The following is an 18,050-nucleotide window of genomic DNA, read 5'->3' as shown; positions in this document are numbered from 1 at the left end:
GAGCTTGATATTGTAGTTGGGGAGGCTTGCCACTTTGAGCTTGTTGCCTTTCTAAGGCCACCACCTTGTTACTCATATTTTGTATCATAGAGAGACTATCCTCTAATCTCTTCCCCTAGTCCTTCAACTCCCTCCCCTGCTCTTGCAATTTTTTACCCAGGGTCTTCCCTCTTTTATTTGTATTCAGCACTAGACCTTAGAGCATTTCTTTGAGCTCATCTATCCCATTTGAGGATGTAGAAGCTTGAGGGACTAGAGTAAAAGTTTGTGATGTAGAAGTTGTAGGAAGAGGGGCCATTGCTGGTTGGTGATTAGGAACATCAAGAAAGAAAGGCATAGGGGGCCTTGGAGCCAATTTTCCTCCTTGTATTAGGATGTTCTCAACTTTTATGGCTATCTCATAAGCATTAGGCAAGGTATCCCCTCCCATAGTTTGGATTGTAGTGGCAATATCACTGTCAAAAGCTCTAAGGTAATGCAAGAAGGCATTACCAGGGGTAGGTTTCACTACGCTAGGTATTCTATCCCATGTCTTTTGGAATCTATAATTAAAATCAGTCATACACTCATGGGGGGCTCTTTATATTGTAGTCAGCTACTCTAATAGTGACAAATGGTCACTCTTATCCTCAAAATGTTTGCATAATCTTGCTCCTAGTTCACCCCAATTAGTTATAGAACCATGAGCTAAGCCTCTATACCACTGTAATGCTTTTCCTTTTAAAGATGAGGCTAGAAGTTTGACAACAACATCATCCTCTGTAATACCATGAATATTATAGACATTTGCTACTTCTTGGATATGCTCTAAAGGGGAGATAGAAGTCTCACCAGTAAAATTAGGTATGCTTTTTAGTGCAGGTACTGGTATATCATGTCTTTGGGCTAACAGCAGAGGACTTCCACCATTAAAGGTGGAAAAAGCATGAACTCTTGGCTATGCCATATAAACAAGTGTTCTATTAATGACCGTTGATGGCAATCTAGGCTGAGTTCGAGAAGTAGGAGGAGTAGAGGCAGACCTTACAGGTATATTAACTATTTCTTCACCCCTAACTGGTGATAATGAAATTCTAGTCCTCCTTCTTCTAGGATTTGAAAGGGAAAGCTCTTGATATTGAAATTTACCTCTAGAAGATGCCCTTGTTTCAGCTCTGGGCATGAATCAATGCAACTTTGGCATGGAACCAAGTTCATTGATGTTCAGAGTCGCCAAGTACTTTGAAGGACCAACCTCTCGAAGGCTTGAATACTAAAGCCAGCACTACCTCTTCAGCATTAATCTATGAAATTCTTCCTTCTTTGACACCAGTAGACTTTAAATCTTCAATAGGATTGTCCCACCGAGCATGCCAAAAACTGTTGTCACTTAGGTTTGCACCCTTGTCCAAGGCCTATGCGTGAGGACAACCTAGTGAAACATGGAAACAACCTCCAAGCTGTGGGACTTGAACTACAAGGTTGAGTCTTCGGAGAAGGCCGACTTCCTCTTACTATCAGGGTGCACCTAACTACTCTCAGAAGGAAAAGGGGAAGAAGGAGATGTAGAAAACAACTCTACCCTACCTAAACTACGGAGTTGATGCACCAAAATAGAGTGTTTAGACCCATTTCTGCCCATATATGCACTATTGAACCGGAATGAAACTAAGGATATATACATACAGGCTTGTTTTGATCTAATAACTTCATGCAGATCAAGAAGCACAACTGAATAACACAAGGAAAGAGGAATCTCACTTATATATTATCCAGTAAGCAAGAAACAGATACAGTATGCAGGTTACAGATCTCGACAATACACCAATGAGAGGCAAAAGGGATGCACAAACACATCAATGGCTGAAAGGGATAAAACAGAGAATCATTTGGTTCAAAGGCACAGGGAATGTTACACTGAGAGTTGCAGAGCAATATCAGAGAAATTAGAAAGAGTCGACCCTTGGAAAAGATTACAAAATTGCCTTTATAGTTCAGGCATAACTGAGGGAAATGATTCTGCATTTACTGCTCAACTATTGCCATTGAACCCCAAAATATCTGATCAAAGATCACACTCGAGCATGGTTCTCAAGTACAAAATCAGATTTTTGACTGAAGGAATGCCTCGAGTAGATAGAAGCGGCGCCAATGAATGATCCTGACATAGTAGATGGATCGACTGAGATGGTGGAGTGTTTCCCTATGCCTTGCATTCATTTCAGGTAGGTCAGAATTGATCGCGAAGATCAGATCACAAGATAACCTTGATCATTTTTGCTTCCTGGTTCGTGAATCAACAGGGTTGAAGCAAGTCAAACAAGCTATACGAGCCAGCTAGGTCATGCGGGCCAATTACCTTTCTTCGTTTCGCCACCTGGAGAAGTCTTTTGTGGTTGACCTTCCATCATCGAACTAATTGCGCCACCCTTGCAGATATTCATATTAACTGTGATGATTACATTAACCGCCAGCCACCGACCGTCCTTTCTGACCAGGCCAGCGAGACACGTGTCAACAAGGCGCTGTGTCGCCAACATAAACCTCGAGCAACTTACCCATAGCGAGGTGGCGATGACCATCGATCGGCCTAGATCCGATGATCATGAAGACTCGTCATACTCCATATTGTCCTTACCCCAGGCCCATCATAATTGGCGCCACCTCTGCAACCTTGTCGTATCCAACCGACACCTAGAAATACCTCAGTGACTGCACCCTGGCGAGACCTGGCCCCACTGACACATGGCGATCTATTGCTACGTCACTATGGTAAAGATCGCACATCTTCACCATGGCGATATGGCAAAAATCATTGATCTTCTCTAATCTAACGGCCATGAAGACCTACCTTCTTGCAAACTTCCTCCCTCGTAATTCGTTGGGCCCGTGGTACATGTGGCACTTCCCTGTTGGTCTGTTGGTCATTTGATCCCTACTGCACTGGCAGGATGAAATACAATCCCACCAGGACACGTGGCACCCTATCACTACGTCGCCGATGTTATCTCCTGAGCAGTTTTTGATGGCAAGATAGCGCCAGCTGTAGATCTCTACAGATCTGACGATCGTAAAGACTCACCTCTTGACTGTGCTGGCTGAACTGAAGATCTGGCACACGTGGCTCCCTCTGATTCGCCGTTGTGACACCAAACTCTGCCAACTAGGCAGATGAAGTACCTAACGTAACCCAACCACTTTCCTGAAACCTCATTGTTATCTTCTCTGGCCTGCCAAACCTTGCCACCAAACATGCTGACTCACCGTCATTGGCACACCTTTTTCGATGGGTGCTATGTTGCTGCAAAACATTTTTGACCTGTGCCATCCTCTTCTCTGCAAGCTAGACCCACCAGACACATGGCGCTCTATCGCTACGTCGCTATAGTAAAGGTCGCACATCTTCACCATGGCGATATGGTGATGACCATTGATCAGCCCTGATCTGATGGTGGAGAACTTGCAAGGCGTAAAAATATCATAAGGTTCAAAACTTAGGTAATTTTGATATCTTCGTGGGTATTAAAATATTAGTAATCGGGGAGGTGACCGTTGGGTGGGGTAACATTCAAATTTTGAAACTTGGTATGGCAAACAAAATGTGGTAACAGTTATTTCTCCCTATATTTTCTCATTCTTATTTCTCCCTCTTTGACAATAATGCCAAATATTTGTCATCTCTATTATGCATACATAATTAATTTTAGATTCTCCCTCTGTCAGCTTACATGTGACTATACATCTTCTAATTCAGTTCCTTCATTACTTTAGGCAGCCCCTAAAGTAATATCCACTGCATCAAGTTGTAAGATACAACATTTAGCTCGGTTGATACCTACTCATGCTTCTTAAGTAGCTTTGGATAGAGGTATCACCCCTAGTTTACCTCTTAGATACTAATGAGCATCCTTAGGTAAAGCTTTTGTGAAGATATCAACTATTTTCTCTTTTGTATTCACATATTCCATCCTCACTTCTTTGTCTTGAACCATCTCTCTCAAGTAATGATACTTGATTGCAATGTTCTTAGTCTTTGTGTGCATCACAAGGTTGTTTGATATATTTATAGCAATTGTATTATCACAATAAAGTACCATATGTTCAGTGATTTCTTCCTTCATACCTTTGAGTAGCTATTTGATCCATACAATACTTATACAATTTACTATAGCAATCACATTCAACTTCAACAATAGATTGAGATATGCAATTTTGTTTCTTGCTGGTCTAGGTAACCAACCTCTTTCCTAAAAATGCTCTTCCACTTGTGCTCTTTTTTCCATCAATATTTCCAACCCAATCAGCATTAGTGTAGGCTCTCAACTCAAATTTGTCATTTTTCTTGTAGTATAGACCATAGTTTTCAATTCCTTTCAAATATCTCATAATTCTCTTAACAACCATCAAATGATTCTCCTTAGGGTTAGCAGAGAATCTTGCAACAATCCCAATAGATAATGTAATGTTGGGTCTTTTATGTACTACATATTGTAATTTTCCAATCATAGACTTGTACAATGTTTGATTCATAGTAGTTGAATCATCACTATTTGACAACTTGTGTCCTATCACCATAGGTGTGCTAACTAGTTTGAAATCTTCCAATAAAAAAGTTTTCAATATTTTCTTCACATATTTAGGCTAAGTGATGTATATACCATATTTCATCTGATATTCTTGCATACCAACAAAGAGATTGATCGTCATTAATGGAGTGATTGTAGAGTTAGGAAGTAGTTTTAGTTTTCTTTAAATAATGGCTATTGTAGCTTTAAGTGTAATTTTGAAGAAGAATAGGACAAGTTAATTTTTATAGCAATAGAGTGTGATATAATTTTTAATCAAGTGTAATTCTTTCACCATGAATGAATAGAATGAGCAGTTCAAGTTTATTTCTTTTATCTTGATTGTCTTTTCTGTTCACTCATCCAAGGGGGCTTACTTGGTGAGTAAACTATTCTATTAGAATAGATTTCATTTCCTTGGTTTTTCCCTTTCTAGATAGAATTTTGTTGCTCCTGCAACCATTAATAACATAATCAATGAACTGTTCCTACAGGATAGGTGAATAGATAGGTTTACTATTGCAAAATTACTTTAAAGCTTTGAGTTAAGTTGTTGTTTTAGTTTCTAGCATAGGTTTCCTTTAGAATTTCCTTCTCTTTAGTTGTAATGAGTTAAAGGAGAATTAGAGCATAGACTTTGCAGTCATCCTCTCAAGTTTACGCTCCTAGGTCAAAAAATTAAATGGGGCTAGTGTACTATTTTAAGTAAAACACATGATGCTATCTAACAATGGAATCACTATGAAAGGATATACAATCCTTTTTTATTAAGGTATTAAGTTGATTGGTCATTTTTGGTGTCATTGCTAGGGAGGTGTCAATCTAGTTTAACCCTGAAGTCATTATGTTAGTTTAAATTTTGCATTATTTTGCATGTATAAAAGAAGAGACCTCCTTGGGAGATTTCTTCCCTGTAATATTGATGAAGTCATTTTTAATATTGAGCCTAAAGAACCTCACAATGAGAATGAAGAAGAAGAACCTTTTGAAAATCTATTTGCTGCTGCTCAACAATGAATACCCTCATCCTTTGACGAATCCTTGCATTTGAATGATCTCTTTGCTGAATGCGAATCCACTTGCCATTTTTATCTATCATCCACTACCACCAGGTCCTCATCTAAGAATAGCTTAGCCTTAACCTACATTTACCTTTCCTATCCCCCCTTAGCAAGGTAATCAAAACTTGAAGAACATACCTTGTGCTACACTTCCCAAGTTCTATGACCTAATTATTGAAGATCCTAAAAACTTCCTCTTTGAGTTTAACATCCTTTATAGAATTTATGACTATACAAATGGTACTCACAAGCTAAAATTATTTCCATCCACCATAAAGGAATTTGTTTTGAGATGGTTCACAAGGTTGGGTGCCAATGTTGTAGCAGATTGGCCTACAATAAGCAACTTGTTCCTCGCAAAGTACAAATAATATTGCCGAGGTCGAGATTTGAAAGGGGATGACATTTTCAAAATGTCCCAAAGGGATAAAAAAACATTGGAAGACTATAATTCATGATTCATGTTCAACTTGCAACATAATACACAACATCAATTGAATGAAGAATCAAAGAAACACCTTTTTTGAGAGGAGTAAATGATGAAAGTATTGAAGTTCTAGATTTAATGGCAAAAGGAGATATGACTCAAAAAAATTGTACTATTATACAAAGCATATGTCTAAACTATTCCAAGGTTACTTTGAAGAAAGGTAGGGGACTTAGAGACGTAACACATAAGTCTAATGACAGTTTAGGAGTATCAAAGATGAAATTCTAATTTACTATCATATTTCAAACAAGACATCATTAATAATGTAGCCACTTAGCTAGATACCATGCATGCAAGAAGGAAGTAGGATGAAGCTGATGCCATGTTAGCTAAATTCTATGCACACAATAGGGAAAAGAAAAGGCACTATAGATGTAAGTCTGTTGTAAGCCTAGAGACACAACCAATGCTTATTGAGTTTAAATCCATTGATGAAAATGGAGAGGTGATCTACATTACTCAACAAAGAAAATGGGATCAAAGAAAAGGCATGCCACAAGATCCTCTTCAAAGTTATAATAGTAGCAATCAATGATAAAATACTAGTTTTAGTGGGAATATTAATTGGCATCAACCTCAGCAAGGTTGGCAGCAACCTCAACACGGTTGGTAGCAACCCCAGCAAGGTTGGTAGCAACCCCATTATCGTTGGCAACAATTCCAAAATTGGAATACCCAACCTAGCCAAAAAGCCTTAATGTTAGCACCTTAGCAACATGCTTTTATGCCTCCTCTTACAACCACTGATGCTCCTCCCAATTAGACTAAACTACCAGTTCATCCTAATCCTAATCCCAACAATACAAAATAACCAAAACAACAACAAAGCTATGCTATTTCATTGAATAATATCAATTTAAGGTTAGGTACTACTCTTCCTTCACACGAAAATCCTATAATAACTAAAGTTGAGGATTCCCCAATTGAATAGGAAGATGTGTTGAATCAATAGACCTCTCCTATAGCCAAAGAACCTCCATTCCCTCATAGGTTGATTGAACAAGGCCATCCTATAGAAAACCACAAAGTAATTGATTTTCTCAATCAACTCAAGAAAATGACAATACAAATACCATTACTTGATGCTATCAAGGAAGTCCCTACCTATACTAAAGCTATCAAGGAAGCATGTATCAAACAACTAGGAAGAAAGAGGAAGGATCCAAAAAATATTTATGTCTTGGGATAATTGTTTGATTTAATGTTGGAAAAATTAGTTGAACCTAAATATTTTGGCCTTGGGAGTCTTGTGGTTACTTTCACCATTCATGGTATGCAAATTCAAAATGATTTTGTTGACTTAGGAGCATCTATAAATGTCATGACAAAGGAGGTATTGTCTGATGAGACTAAAATTTTCCTTTATTTTTTGGTGTTTAAGATACTTTGTTGATACTTTGTTTGTCTTTGTTAAAAAACTTATGGAACTATGTTTACCAAACCTTTGATGAACCTATGGGGTAGAAACTATGTCATCTTTTGCTCATATTATATCTAGTATTTAGTATTTCATATAGTTATCAAAATGTGTGTTCTTATGTTTGAATTTAATTTGATAAATATTTATTTGCAAACATTATTTGTGTCATAACTAACCTGTTAATTAAGATTGAAAGATGATTGGAGGGATTCAAAATTTATGAGTCAATAGCATTCAAGGAGAAGTGAGAGCTAAGGAGCAACCATGGTGGAGAAAGTTGTAACAATTCTAGAAAACACGACAACGAGTAAGGAGGAGCTATGAAGATTCATTGCCTTCTCTACATTTACTCTATGGTGAGCAGATGTTAAGAATTTATTATTCCTGCCTTAAGCTATTATTTCTTCTTCCCACCTTCAGTTGTTATTCCTATTTTATCTCCTATAGATTTAAAGCTAGGACATTTACTTTTCTGTTATGGAATAAAGTGTTGATCTCCTATATATGTAGGAATCAACCCCAGTGTGTTAATTTTTTTTAGCGAGTAAGAAAAAAAGTTCTGAGAGCAGACTGTTAAGTTTTACAGTTTTGTGTTATGTAATGAATATCTAAATGGAATGAAATAGTTTTCTTTGGCTTCTATCTTGTGTTAATAGTTTAGAGAAGCCAACCAAGGGGGCCCACTTGGGAGGTGGATTAGATTAGGATAGAATAGATTCATCTTTAGGCATTAGTAGTATCTTAAGTAGAAGTAGTAAGTTCCTTCCTGTAGCATCGCACTCTGTGAATGTTCTTGTAGCATATGTGAGAACAATTTTAGTGGATGAGCCAAGTTGGAATATCTATTATCTTTTCCATTGTATTTTTGATATTCATAGAGTTAAGTGTTTTAGCTTCCTGCAGTAGTAGTGTAAGTTCTTTTCCTTGCATTTTTACTTTCCTGCAGCATAAGCTTAGTGACTCATTAAGAGACCTAGTGCACATACTGTGCTGACCATTTCAAGTATACGTCCCTAGGTTGATAAGATTAAATGCACCTCATGGTGGGGAAAATAGTCCTTAGTTTGAATATATTATTCCTAAGAAAGGCCTAGCGCATGACTATGATACACCTATTGTGAGGCGGTTCATTTTTGGTGCCATTGTTGGGGATGGTGTCAAGCTAGGAGCATTTTTGAGTCATAGTTTTTAGTTTGAGTTCTTTTTACTAGTGTGAAAAGCTTAATTGCATGCATCGAAGAGGAAGATGATGGGATGAACATGGCAGATTTCTTCCATGAGGATCTATTAATTTGAATGAAGAAGTTGAAGAAGAAGAAGTTGAGTTACCTTTTGAAGACACAAGTCTTGTTTTTCCCACAGCATCATCATCAAGAGCTGAACCCATAGATATATCTGGTCTCCAACCTTCATCAAAGTATTGGCTATTTTCCTTGATAACACTACCCTAAATCCACCAGTTGTTAATCATCTAGTGCCCAACATTACTTTTTAGTAGCAACCTCAAAATCCATTACCACCAGTCATGGCACAACCTACTTTTCCATTTCCACTTCCAAGTCTTGTAACCAATGCCAATCTCAAGAACATACCTCCCACTACTCTTCCAAAGTCCTATGGCCTTGCAATCAAAGACCCTAATACTTTCTTGTTTGAGTTTGACATACTTTGTCATAGCTTTGACTATAACAATGATTCTCATAAGCTTAAATTAATTCTAGCAACATTGAAAGAATCAACTCTACGATGGTTCATGGGCTTAGGAGCCAATGTAGCCACAACTTGGGATGAAATGCAAGCTTTATTCTTGGAAAAGTATAAAGAATATTGCAAAGCATCTGGTACAAGAGGGGATGATATCTTCCAGATATCATAGAAGGAGAAGGAGACATTGGAAGACTATATTTCACATTTTCTATATACATTGCAAATGAATCCTTAGCACATGTTGTCTGAAGACTCACAAAAGCTAGTCTTTTTGAGAGGTGTGAATGATGACTGTTTGGAAGCATTGGACCTAATAGCTAGTGGTGATTTATATCAAGCTTCTTGGGATGACCTTAAAAAGATCTGTTAGAACTATTTATGGTCAACTATGAAGAAAGGTCAAGGACTGTGTTCTACAGTCACTAAAGGGATTAGTCAAGGAATTTCAAAGCTTGAGATATCCAATTTATTGTTATATTTCAAACAAGACATTATTAATGATGTTGCCACACAATTGGACACAATTACTAAAAGAAGAAGCAAGCATAAACTGAATTACAACTAGCTGAGTACTATCCTCATTGTTGGAAGCAAAAGAAGGATTGCCAATGTAAATTGGTTGCAAGCATGGAGAACCAACATCTTCCAACTGAATATGTCAAGATAGATGGAGATGATGAGAAAGTATTCTTTGTTTCTCAACACTGACCATGGGCCCAATGTCATGGTATGCATTAGGACCCCTTGAAAAGTTGAAATACATATGGTAGTCAATGGCAAAATCGTATTACCCAAGGTCCTCCATAAAATCAATCCAATTGGAACAATGCTGGGAAAAATAACCCACAACAATCCAAATGGCCTTAGAATTCCCAACAACCTGGCCTAATCAATAGAATAACCAATGGCCAAAAAACTAAAAGAACCAATAGAACTACTGAAAAAACTGGCAGAACCAATGGCAACCAACCCAAGGGAATTGGCAATCTACAAACCAATGGAATGGATCTCAACAATGGCTTAACCAAAATATTGGTGCTCCACAATTACCCCCTCCAGTTCAACAACTTGCTTTAATGCCACCACATGCAAATCCTAGACCTCAAAAGCAAACATAGTTACCTACACAACCCAAGCCAAATCCAAATAGCCAACAACCACATCAGCCCATGGATAGTGCTGATACCCATCAATATCCTACTTATGCTTTAGTTGTTGTAGATATACATCTAAGATTTGGAACAATGTTACCAATGCCTAAACCACCACTTATAACTGAAATACCAGACTCTCTTATAACATTAGAACCTTTGGTTGCTAAACCTATCGACTCAACTAATATTACCTTGACAATGCTAGTTCAACCAACATTAGAACCTCCTTTTCCAAAACAACTGATACAAAAGAAACCTAAACAAATCAAGGAACAACCTTTTGACATTGTTGATCAGTTGAAAAATATACATGTCCAAATACCACTGTTTCAAGCTATTAAGGACATTCTAGTCTATGGAAAAGCTATTAGGGAAGCCTGCTTGAAGAAACCTAGAAGGAAGAAAAAGGACCCCACCATAGTCCATGTTGTGGGACAATTGGTTGATATCATGATAGGGAAAGTGATTACACCAAAATATTCTGATCTAGGAAGTCTAGTAGTGAATGTTAGTATAAATGGTCAGTTTGTTAGAAATTATTTAATAGATCCTGGAGTTGCTATAAATGTGATGACCAAGGATACTATGAAGAAGTTTCAAATAGAAGGATTAAGGCCTACACCAACCATTCTACACCTTGCAAATAGTTCCAATGTCACTCCTAATGGGATGATAGAGAATATTGTTGTGACCTTAGATTCTCCAAAGTATCCTACAGACTTTATGATTTTGTCCCCTAAAGTCAATCTATCTAGTCATCCTGTCATCTTAGGTAGACCATGGTTAGCCACAACTGATGTAAATATAAGTTGTAGATCAGGGAACATGACCATATCAAATGGCCAAGAAACAAAGCAGCTTGATTTATATCCTCTAGCCCAACCATTACCAAATTTGAGTACATCTGTTTGGCCAGATTTAGGAGATGAACAAGAAGAGTTAAATTCTATAGTTCAACTCATGATGTTGCATAGACAGTCTTTTCTAAAATTGCAAGAAGAAGATTCAATACTCTAGAGTATCCTCACTAACACTTGCGTGGTAGAGAAAGATGTATCTGAAAGCTCTATGTTAGAATTAATCACATGTGAGGAATATCATAAGAACTATACTTTGCTCAAAGAACCTAAAATTATTTGTTCACTCCTTCCTTGTGAATTAGAAGCAAATCCAATCTCTGAAGTTGCTATGATAGAATCCACTACTACTGTAGAATTGAGTAAAGGCCATAAACTACATGTTAATCCCAAATTAACATCCACACAGATGGAATAGTTAAAAGGATTGCTTCAAAAGCATGAGAAGGCTTTTGCATGAGACTATGGTGATATGAAAGGAATGATCCCTACATTGTGTACTCATAGAATATACATTAATTAAGGTTGTCTACCACTCCATCAACCTAGAGAAGGATAAATCCAAGCCTTAGAGAAATAGTCAAAACTAAATTGTAGAAATTGCTTGATGCTGGTTTCATTTATCCTATATCTAATAGTAAATGGGTATCACTTCTACTTATAGTGCCTAAGAAAGGAGGGAAATGGAGAATTTGTGTAGATTATAAAGAATTGAATAAGGCTACTAAAAAGAATTATTTTCCTTTACCCTTCATAGACCAAGTTCTGGATGCACTAGCTAGAAAGAAGTATTTCTCCTTTGTAGATGGGTATAGAGGTTATAATCAAATCAATATTGCTCCTGAAGGTCAAGATAAAACCAAATTTACATGTCCATGGGGTACTTTTACATATTCTATTTTACCATTTAGTCTATGTAATGCTCTCACAACATTTCAATGAGCAGTTATCAGTGTCTTTGTTGATATATCACATGATTGTATGAAAATCTACATGGATGACTTCACAACATTTGGAGTTACTTTTGAAGAAGCAATGATGAATCTTGATAAGGTTTTGGTAAGATGTCAAGAACATAATTTGGCACTAAATAGTGAAAAGTGTTTCATGCTCATGCAGGAGGGTGTGGTACTTGGTCATTTCATATCCGCTGTAGGAATACAAGTGGACCCAGCTAAGATAGAGGTAATTCAAACATTTCCCATACCTATAAAATCAAAAGATGTAAGATCCTTTCTAGGACATGCTAGATATTATAGGTGTTTTATAAAAGATTTCAGTAAAATAGCTAGTCCTTTGTATAAGTTACTTACAAAAGAAGCTAAATTTAATTGGACATCTGAATGTGATGAAGCCTCCTGCAGCTTAAGAAACTTTTGACCACAACCCTAGTTTTACAAGGCCCTGATTGGAATTTACCTTTTCACATATATACAAATGTGTCTGATTATGCCATAGGTGTAGTCCTAGCACAAAAATCCCAAAATATTGAAAATTCCATCTATTATATCAGTAAGAGTCTTCATGGCCTAGAGCTGAACTACATTGTGACTAAAAAAGAATTGCTAGCAGTAGTTTATACCCTAAACAAATTTTGGCATTACATAACTAGTTATTCCATCTATGTTCATACTGATCATGCATCAATCATATAGCTCACAAACAAACCTTCTATAATAGGTAGGTTAGCAAGATGGTTACTATTGTTACAAGAATTTGACATAACCATAGTTGATAAGCTTGGGAAAGCCAATATTGTAGCTGATTATTTATCAAGAATCCATCATGATAATACTAACACTACTCTAGTAGATGATGCATTTTTGGATGAGCATTTGTTTCATATTGTTGTTCAAATTCCATGGTATGCAGATATTGCTAACTATATTGCAGCCAACAAGATACCTGTACATTTTTCTTATAAGGAAAGAAAGCTACTTGTAGAGAAAAGTTTCCATTTCTCTTGGATAGATAATCTTTTGTTCTATACTGGACCTGATCAAGTTATGAGAAGATGTGTGAGATAAGATGAGACATATGACATTCTACATGCATGTCATAATGAACCATGTAGAGGACATTTTGCAGCCAAAAGGATAGCTTTCAAAATCCTAACAACTAGTTATTATTGGCCTACACTTCATAAGGATGCAGTCAACTATACAAGGAAGTGTGACCAATGTCAACGGATTGGTTGACCATCAAGAATAGATTAAATGCCTCTTAATCCTGAAATGGTATTCACACCATTTGATAAATGGGGAATGGACTTCATTGGTCCAATTGATCCTCCATCCAATGGGAAGTCCTATATTTTGCTATGCACTGACTACCTAACAAATTGGGTTGAAGTTAAGGCTATAAAGCATGCCCGTGATGAAAAAGTTGTTGAATTCTTGTATGAAGAGATTTTTACTCGCTATGGTGTTCCCAAAGAGTTGGTTACTGACCAAGGTGCACAATTTACTTCCAATCTGATATCAGAATTGATGAAATAGTATAACATCAGGCATTGAAAATCCAGTCCTTATCATCCACAAGCTAATGGAAAAGTAGAGGTTACAAAACATTAGCTAGAAAATATTTTAACAAAAATAGTCCATTTGCATCGTCAGGATTGGACCAGCAGATTACAAGAAGCTGTTTGGGCTTATAGAACAACCTAGAAGACTACTAAAGGATTCACACCATTTGAGATCCTATATGGAAAGGTGACAATGCTTCCAAATGAATTTGAACATAAAACTCTAAGGATAGCCTTGGCATTGGATATTGACCTTCCTATAGCACAAAGAGAATGCCTTTTGCATCTTAACTCTTTGGATGAGATGCATAAAGCCTCTTTGAAACATACTAAACTGGTACAAAAACAAAGGAAACAATGAAATGATTCTCATATTATTAGTAAACAATTTCAACTTGGTGATTGGGCATTATTATATGACTCTTGCTTCAAGGATATGCTAGGGAAGCTGCATACACGATGGTTAAGACCATATGACATCAGTCATGTCTTTGAGAATGGAGCTATGCAACTAACCACAATTGATCAAGTGCCTTCCAAATTGTTAGTCGATGGTCATCAACTCAAGTTATAGAAAAGGCCACAAACAAAATCCAATTTCCTACAGTAGTTCCAACAGCCAGATTCAAATACAACTCAAGCAACTCTTCCTGCAGCCAAAGGTATCAACCTTTTGACTGTTGCTTTTCAACATTAGTTTTTAGTTTGCATGCTCATAATAATAACTTTATGTTCACATAAAGTTCACTTTCTGTTCATTTTTTCTTTCCATCTCATATCTTTATCTTCCACCCATCCACCTCATCTCATTTCTTAATCTTCCGTCCACCCACTTTCCACATCATCAAATTTTCCATGTTTTCAATAAAATATGCAAATGTTGACAGATGCTGTCACTGACATTATTTCTGCCACCTTTTTCATATGTGTGACAATCAACTTGACAGGTATAACATTTTCAAATTATCTTTCATTTATAAGTCCACAAATTTTGTCAATTATATTTAATACTGCATGAAATATATAATGGCAGTGTATGCCAGTCCCTCACTCATACTGATATGACAAGTGAGGATACTTGTCTAAAATTAGCAGGGGGTAGGGGAAGGTCATACTATCTAATGGCATGTTTGATTATCTATGATGATTTTATAAATCTTTGCATTACCCCTTATTAATGAAAATTTGTTGCCATAAGTACGCAAAGTAAGGCATTGTACTCCCTATTTTTGAATGATTTTTTGTGTCAAGCTATGATGTGACCCATTTTTAAAATTTTCATCATTTGAACCCTGTTTATAGTCTGAGGAATAACTCAAAGTTTGAAGCTTGAATTCAAAAAAAGGGGAGCAAATAGAGTAGCAGAGGAAGTGCTAATAAATGGATGGGAATTTGCAAAGGAGAGAGCTGGTAGAGCACACTATGTTGCTCTTTGACATAGAAGCTGTGAGAAGATTCAATGCTGGTGGATGGCTAGGTTATTATTTAAGTTTAATGACATATGATGAAGAGGTGGCTGTAGATTTACAAAGACATTTGATGAGGGAAAAACTTTTGTTTGGGGCTTGACAGTAGTTGCAATAGAGGAGCACATCATAGAAGTAACAGGGTTACTTGTAGTTGGAGATCACTACCTGAGCATGCATGATGCTAGGTCAGCAAGGGCCCAATTTACTAGACCACATGACCCTCAATTGGATCTTATGAAACAAGGATGTAAGAGGTTGTCATTGCTGCCACCATACCCTAAATTAGTGATTACTTGTAGTTGGAGATCACTACCTGAGCATGCATGATGCTAGGTCAGCAAGGGCCCAATTTACTAGACCACATGACCCTCAATTGGATCTTATGAAACAAGGATGTAAGAGGTTGTCATTGCTGCCACCATACCCTAAATTAGTGATCCACATTATCAGGTATTTTACTTGTGAAGGCAGATTTTCTCACTTGCATGCACATCATTTCAAGCTACTTAGCTGTGTAAGGCATAATATTGCTATGTATATTTCAAATTTATTTTATAATATGCTTTGCATTAGTGCAGAGGAGACTCAGAAAGGGAAAGAGAATTCTATTACTCACCATGCTTTAATTAAGTTGTTAATAGATAGGTCTCTTAGGGATGTATCCCCTTTAACATGGGATGAGTTTGTGCAACTTAAAACCCTGCAACTCCAAGTTGGCCCTAGTGAACAACATACTAAGGAAAACATAACTTCCGGTAGTGAGCCTGCAGAACAAAACATTCAAGGAGCTAAAATTGAAAAGACTCAAGGAAATGGACAAGAAAATACCCCTATTCAAGAAAATGTGCCTCCACCTATACAAGAAATCCCTAAACCTGCTACTAGCAAAGCTAAGAGGAAACAAAAATTACTAGAAGAGACTTCTGTTCAGCAAGAACCAAGTCCTACAATTGTAAAACAAAAGAGAACAAAGAAGGGCCCTGTAGAAATTGATCCTATAGTAGTCACACTGAAGTAGAAATGTAGGAAAAAGGTTGTAACACAAGAAGAGACCCCTATATGAAGAAGCCCTATAATGAGAGGGCAGGTTTCTAAGGATCCTATGTTGTCTAAAACATCCACCAGGGAATCTCCCATGAAAATTGTTTCTGATCATTCTCCCCCTCATGTTGAGATAAAAATACTCTTGATAATCTTATTGTAGAGTGTGGAAAAGAAATTAAATAAAGTATAGATGAAGTATAGATGATAACCCAATAGATTTACTAGACACTTCCAACCATAGGGATGAAACAGTTCCTGAGTATGTTGATTCAAATACTACCTTAGTTATACATAGATCAACATGGATCAATAGTTTGGCAGAACATCTATGACAAGAACAAGGAAGGAGGAAAAGGGATCATGAAGGAGAAGACAATAGTGCTGTCACTCTGCAGAAGCTCCTTTTTCAACTTTATGGACAATATTTGTTTGCTGAAGCATTGTGGAAAGAAGAAAAGAAGAAGATGAATAAGATTATAGTATCACAAAATGAGGAAATTGCAGAATTGAATAGCTAGAAAGGCAAAAATAGTGCATGGACCATGCCCTTAAGCTAGCTAACCAAGCCCTTGCTTGTAGGCCACCACCTAGAGTCTATGATCTCTGCTTGAAAGAGAAATTTCTTTTTTTTTAGTTAATGTTAACTCTCAAAAATGTGAATGCAGAGTTTAAGTCAGCATAGGAATTTTATAGGTTGTATCAAACTTTATCACCATGGCAGAAAAACTTATTGTGTGAATTATATGTTCATAACTTTGTTATTCCTACAGAGACTGAGTGGAATCCTTTGCTTTACATAGGAGATATACATTTAAAAGCTCTCATGTCATGGATGTCCAATGAAATGAATTATGATAGGCAGTTGAATGACTATAGAGATGAGGAAAACCTTTACCTTTGAGAGTAGAAAGTAGTAAGTCAAAGGAGATGCTTCAAGATTGGTTTACATTGACCTATGGAAACAAGAATCCAATAGTAAGGGAGAAGATATTTTCTGTTAGAACTAAGGTTTATGCTTAATATGAAAATTTTCCCTACTTTGCATTTCAAAGAGCCATGACTGGTGTAAGGAGTAGGTGGGTGAGACTACCTGCATATCTTAAGAAATTAGAACCACACAACCCTATTAACTTGGATGCTGTGCTACACAGAGTTCTAAAATATTTAGAACTAGGAAAGTAGCCAAGACCGGAGTTGTGGTGTCCTTTAACAACGCAACCTCCAATGTTCCTATGGACCTTGTATGATATCAATGTTGATAGACTTAATAAGTTGTAGGAAGATCAATGGAGAGAAGTATTGGAGAGAACTAGAGGATTTTACTACACTTTAAAGAGCAACAAAAAGGGGAGGACAGAAATTGGAGAGTTCAGGTCTCTAACAAGGAAGTGCAATGCTTGAGGACAAACATTAGTTTGGTAGGGGGCAGATGATGAGACTAAATTTTCCTTTATTTTGTGGTGTTTAAGATACTTTGTTGATAATCTATTTGTCTTTTTTAAAAAACTTATGGACCTATGTTTACCGAACCTTTGATGAACCTATGGGGTAGAAACTATGCCATCTTTTGCTCATATTATATCTAGTATGTAGTATTTCATAGAGTTATCAAAATGTGTGTTCTTATGCTTAAATTTAATTTGATAAATGTTTATTTGAAAACATGATTTGTATCATAACTAACCTATTAATGAAGACTAAAAGATGATTGGAGGGATTTAAAAGTTAGGCGTCAACAACATTCAAGGAGAAGCAAGAAGTAAGGAGCAACCACGATGGA

This window comes from Cupressus sempervirens, chromosome 11 (assembly GCF_028749045.1).
Source record: "Cupressus sempervirens isolate cs-2001-9-10 chromosome 11, ASM2874904v1, whole genome shotgun sequence".
NCBI classification, from domain to species: Eukaryota; Viridiplantae; Streptophyta; class Pinopsida; order Cupressales; family Cupressaceae; genus Cupressus; species Cupressus sempervirens.
The sequence above is the reverse complement of the archived record's forward strand: the minus strand, read 5'-3'. Positions refer to the sequence as shown.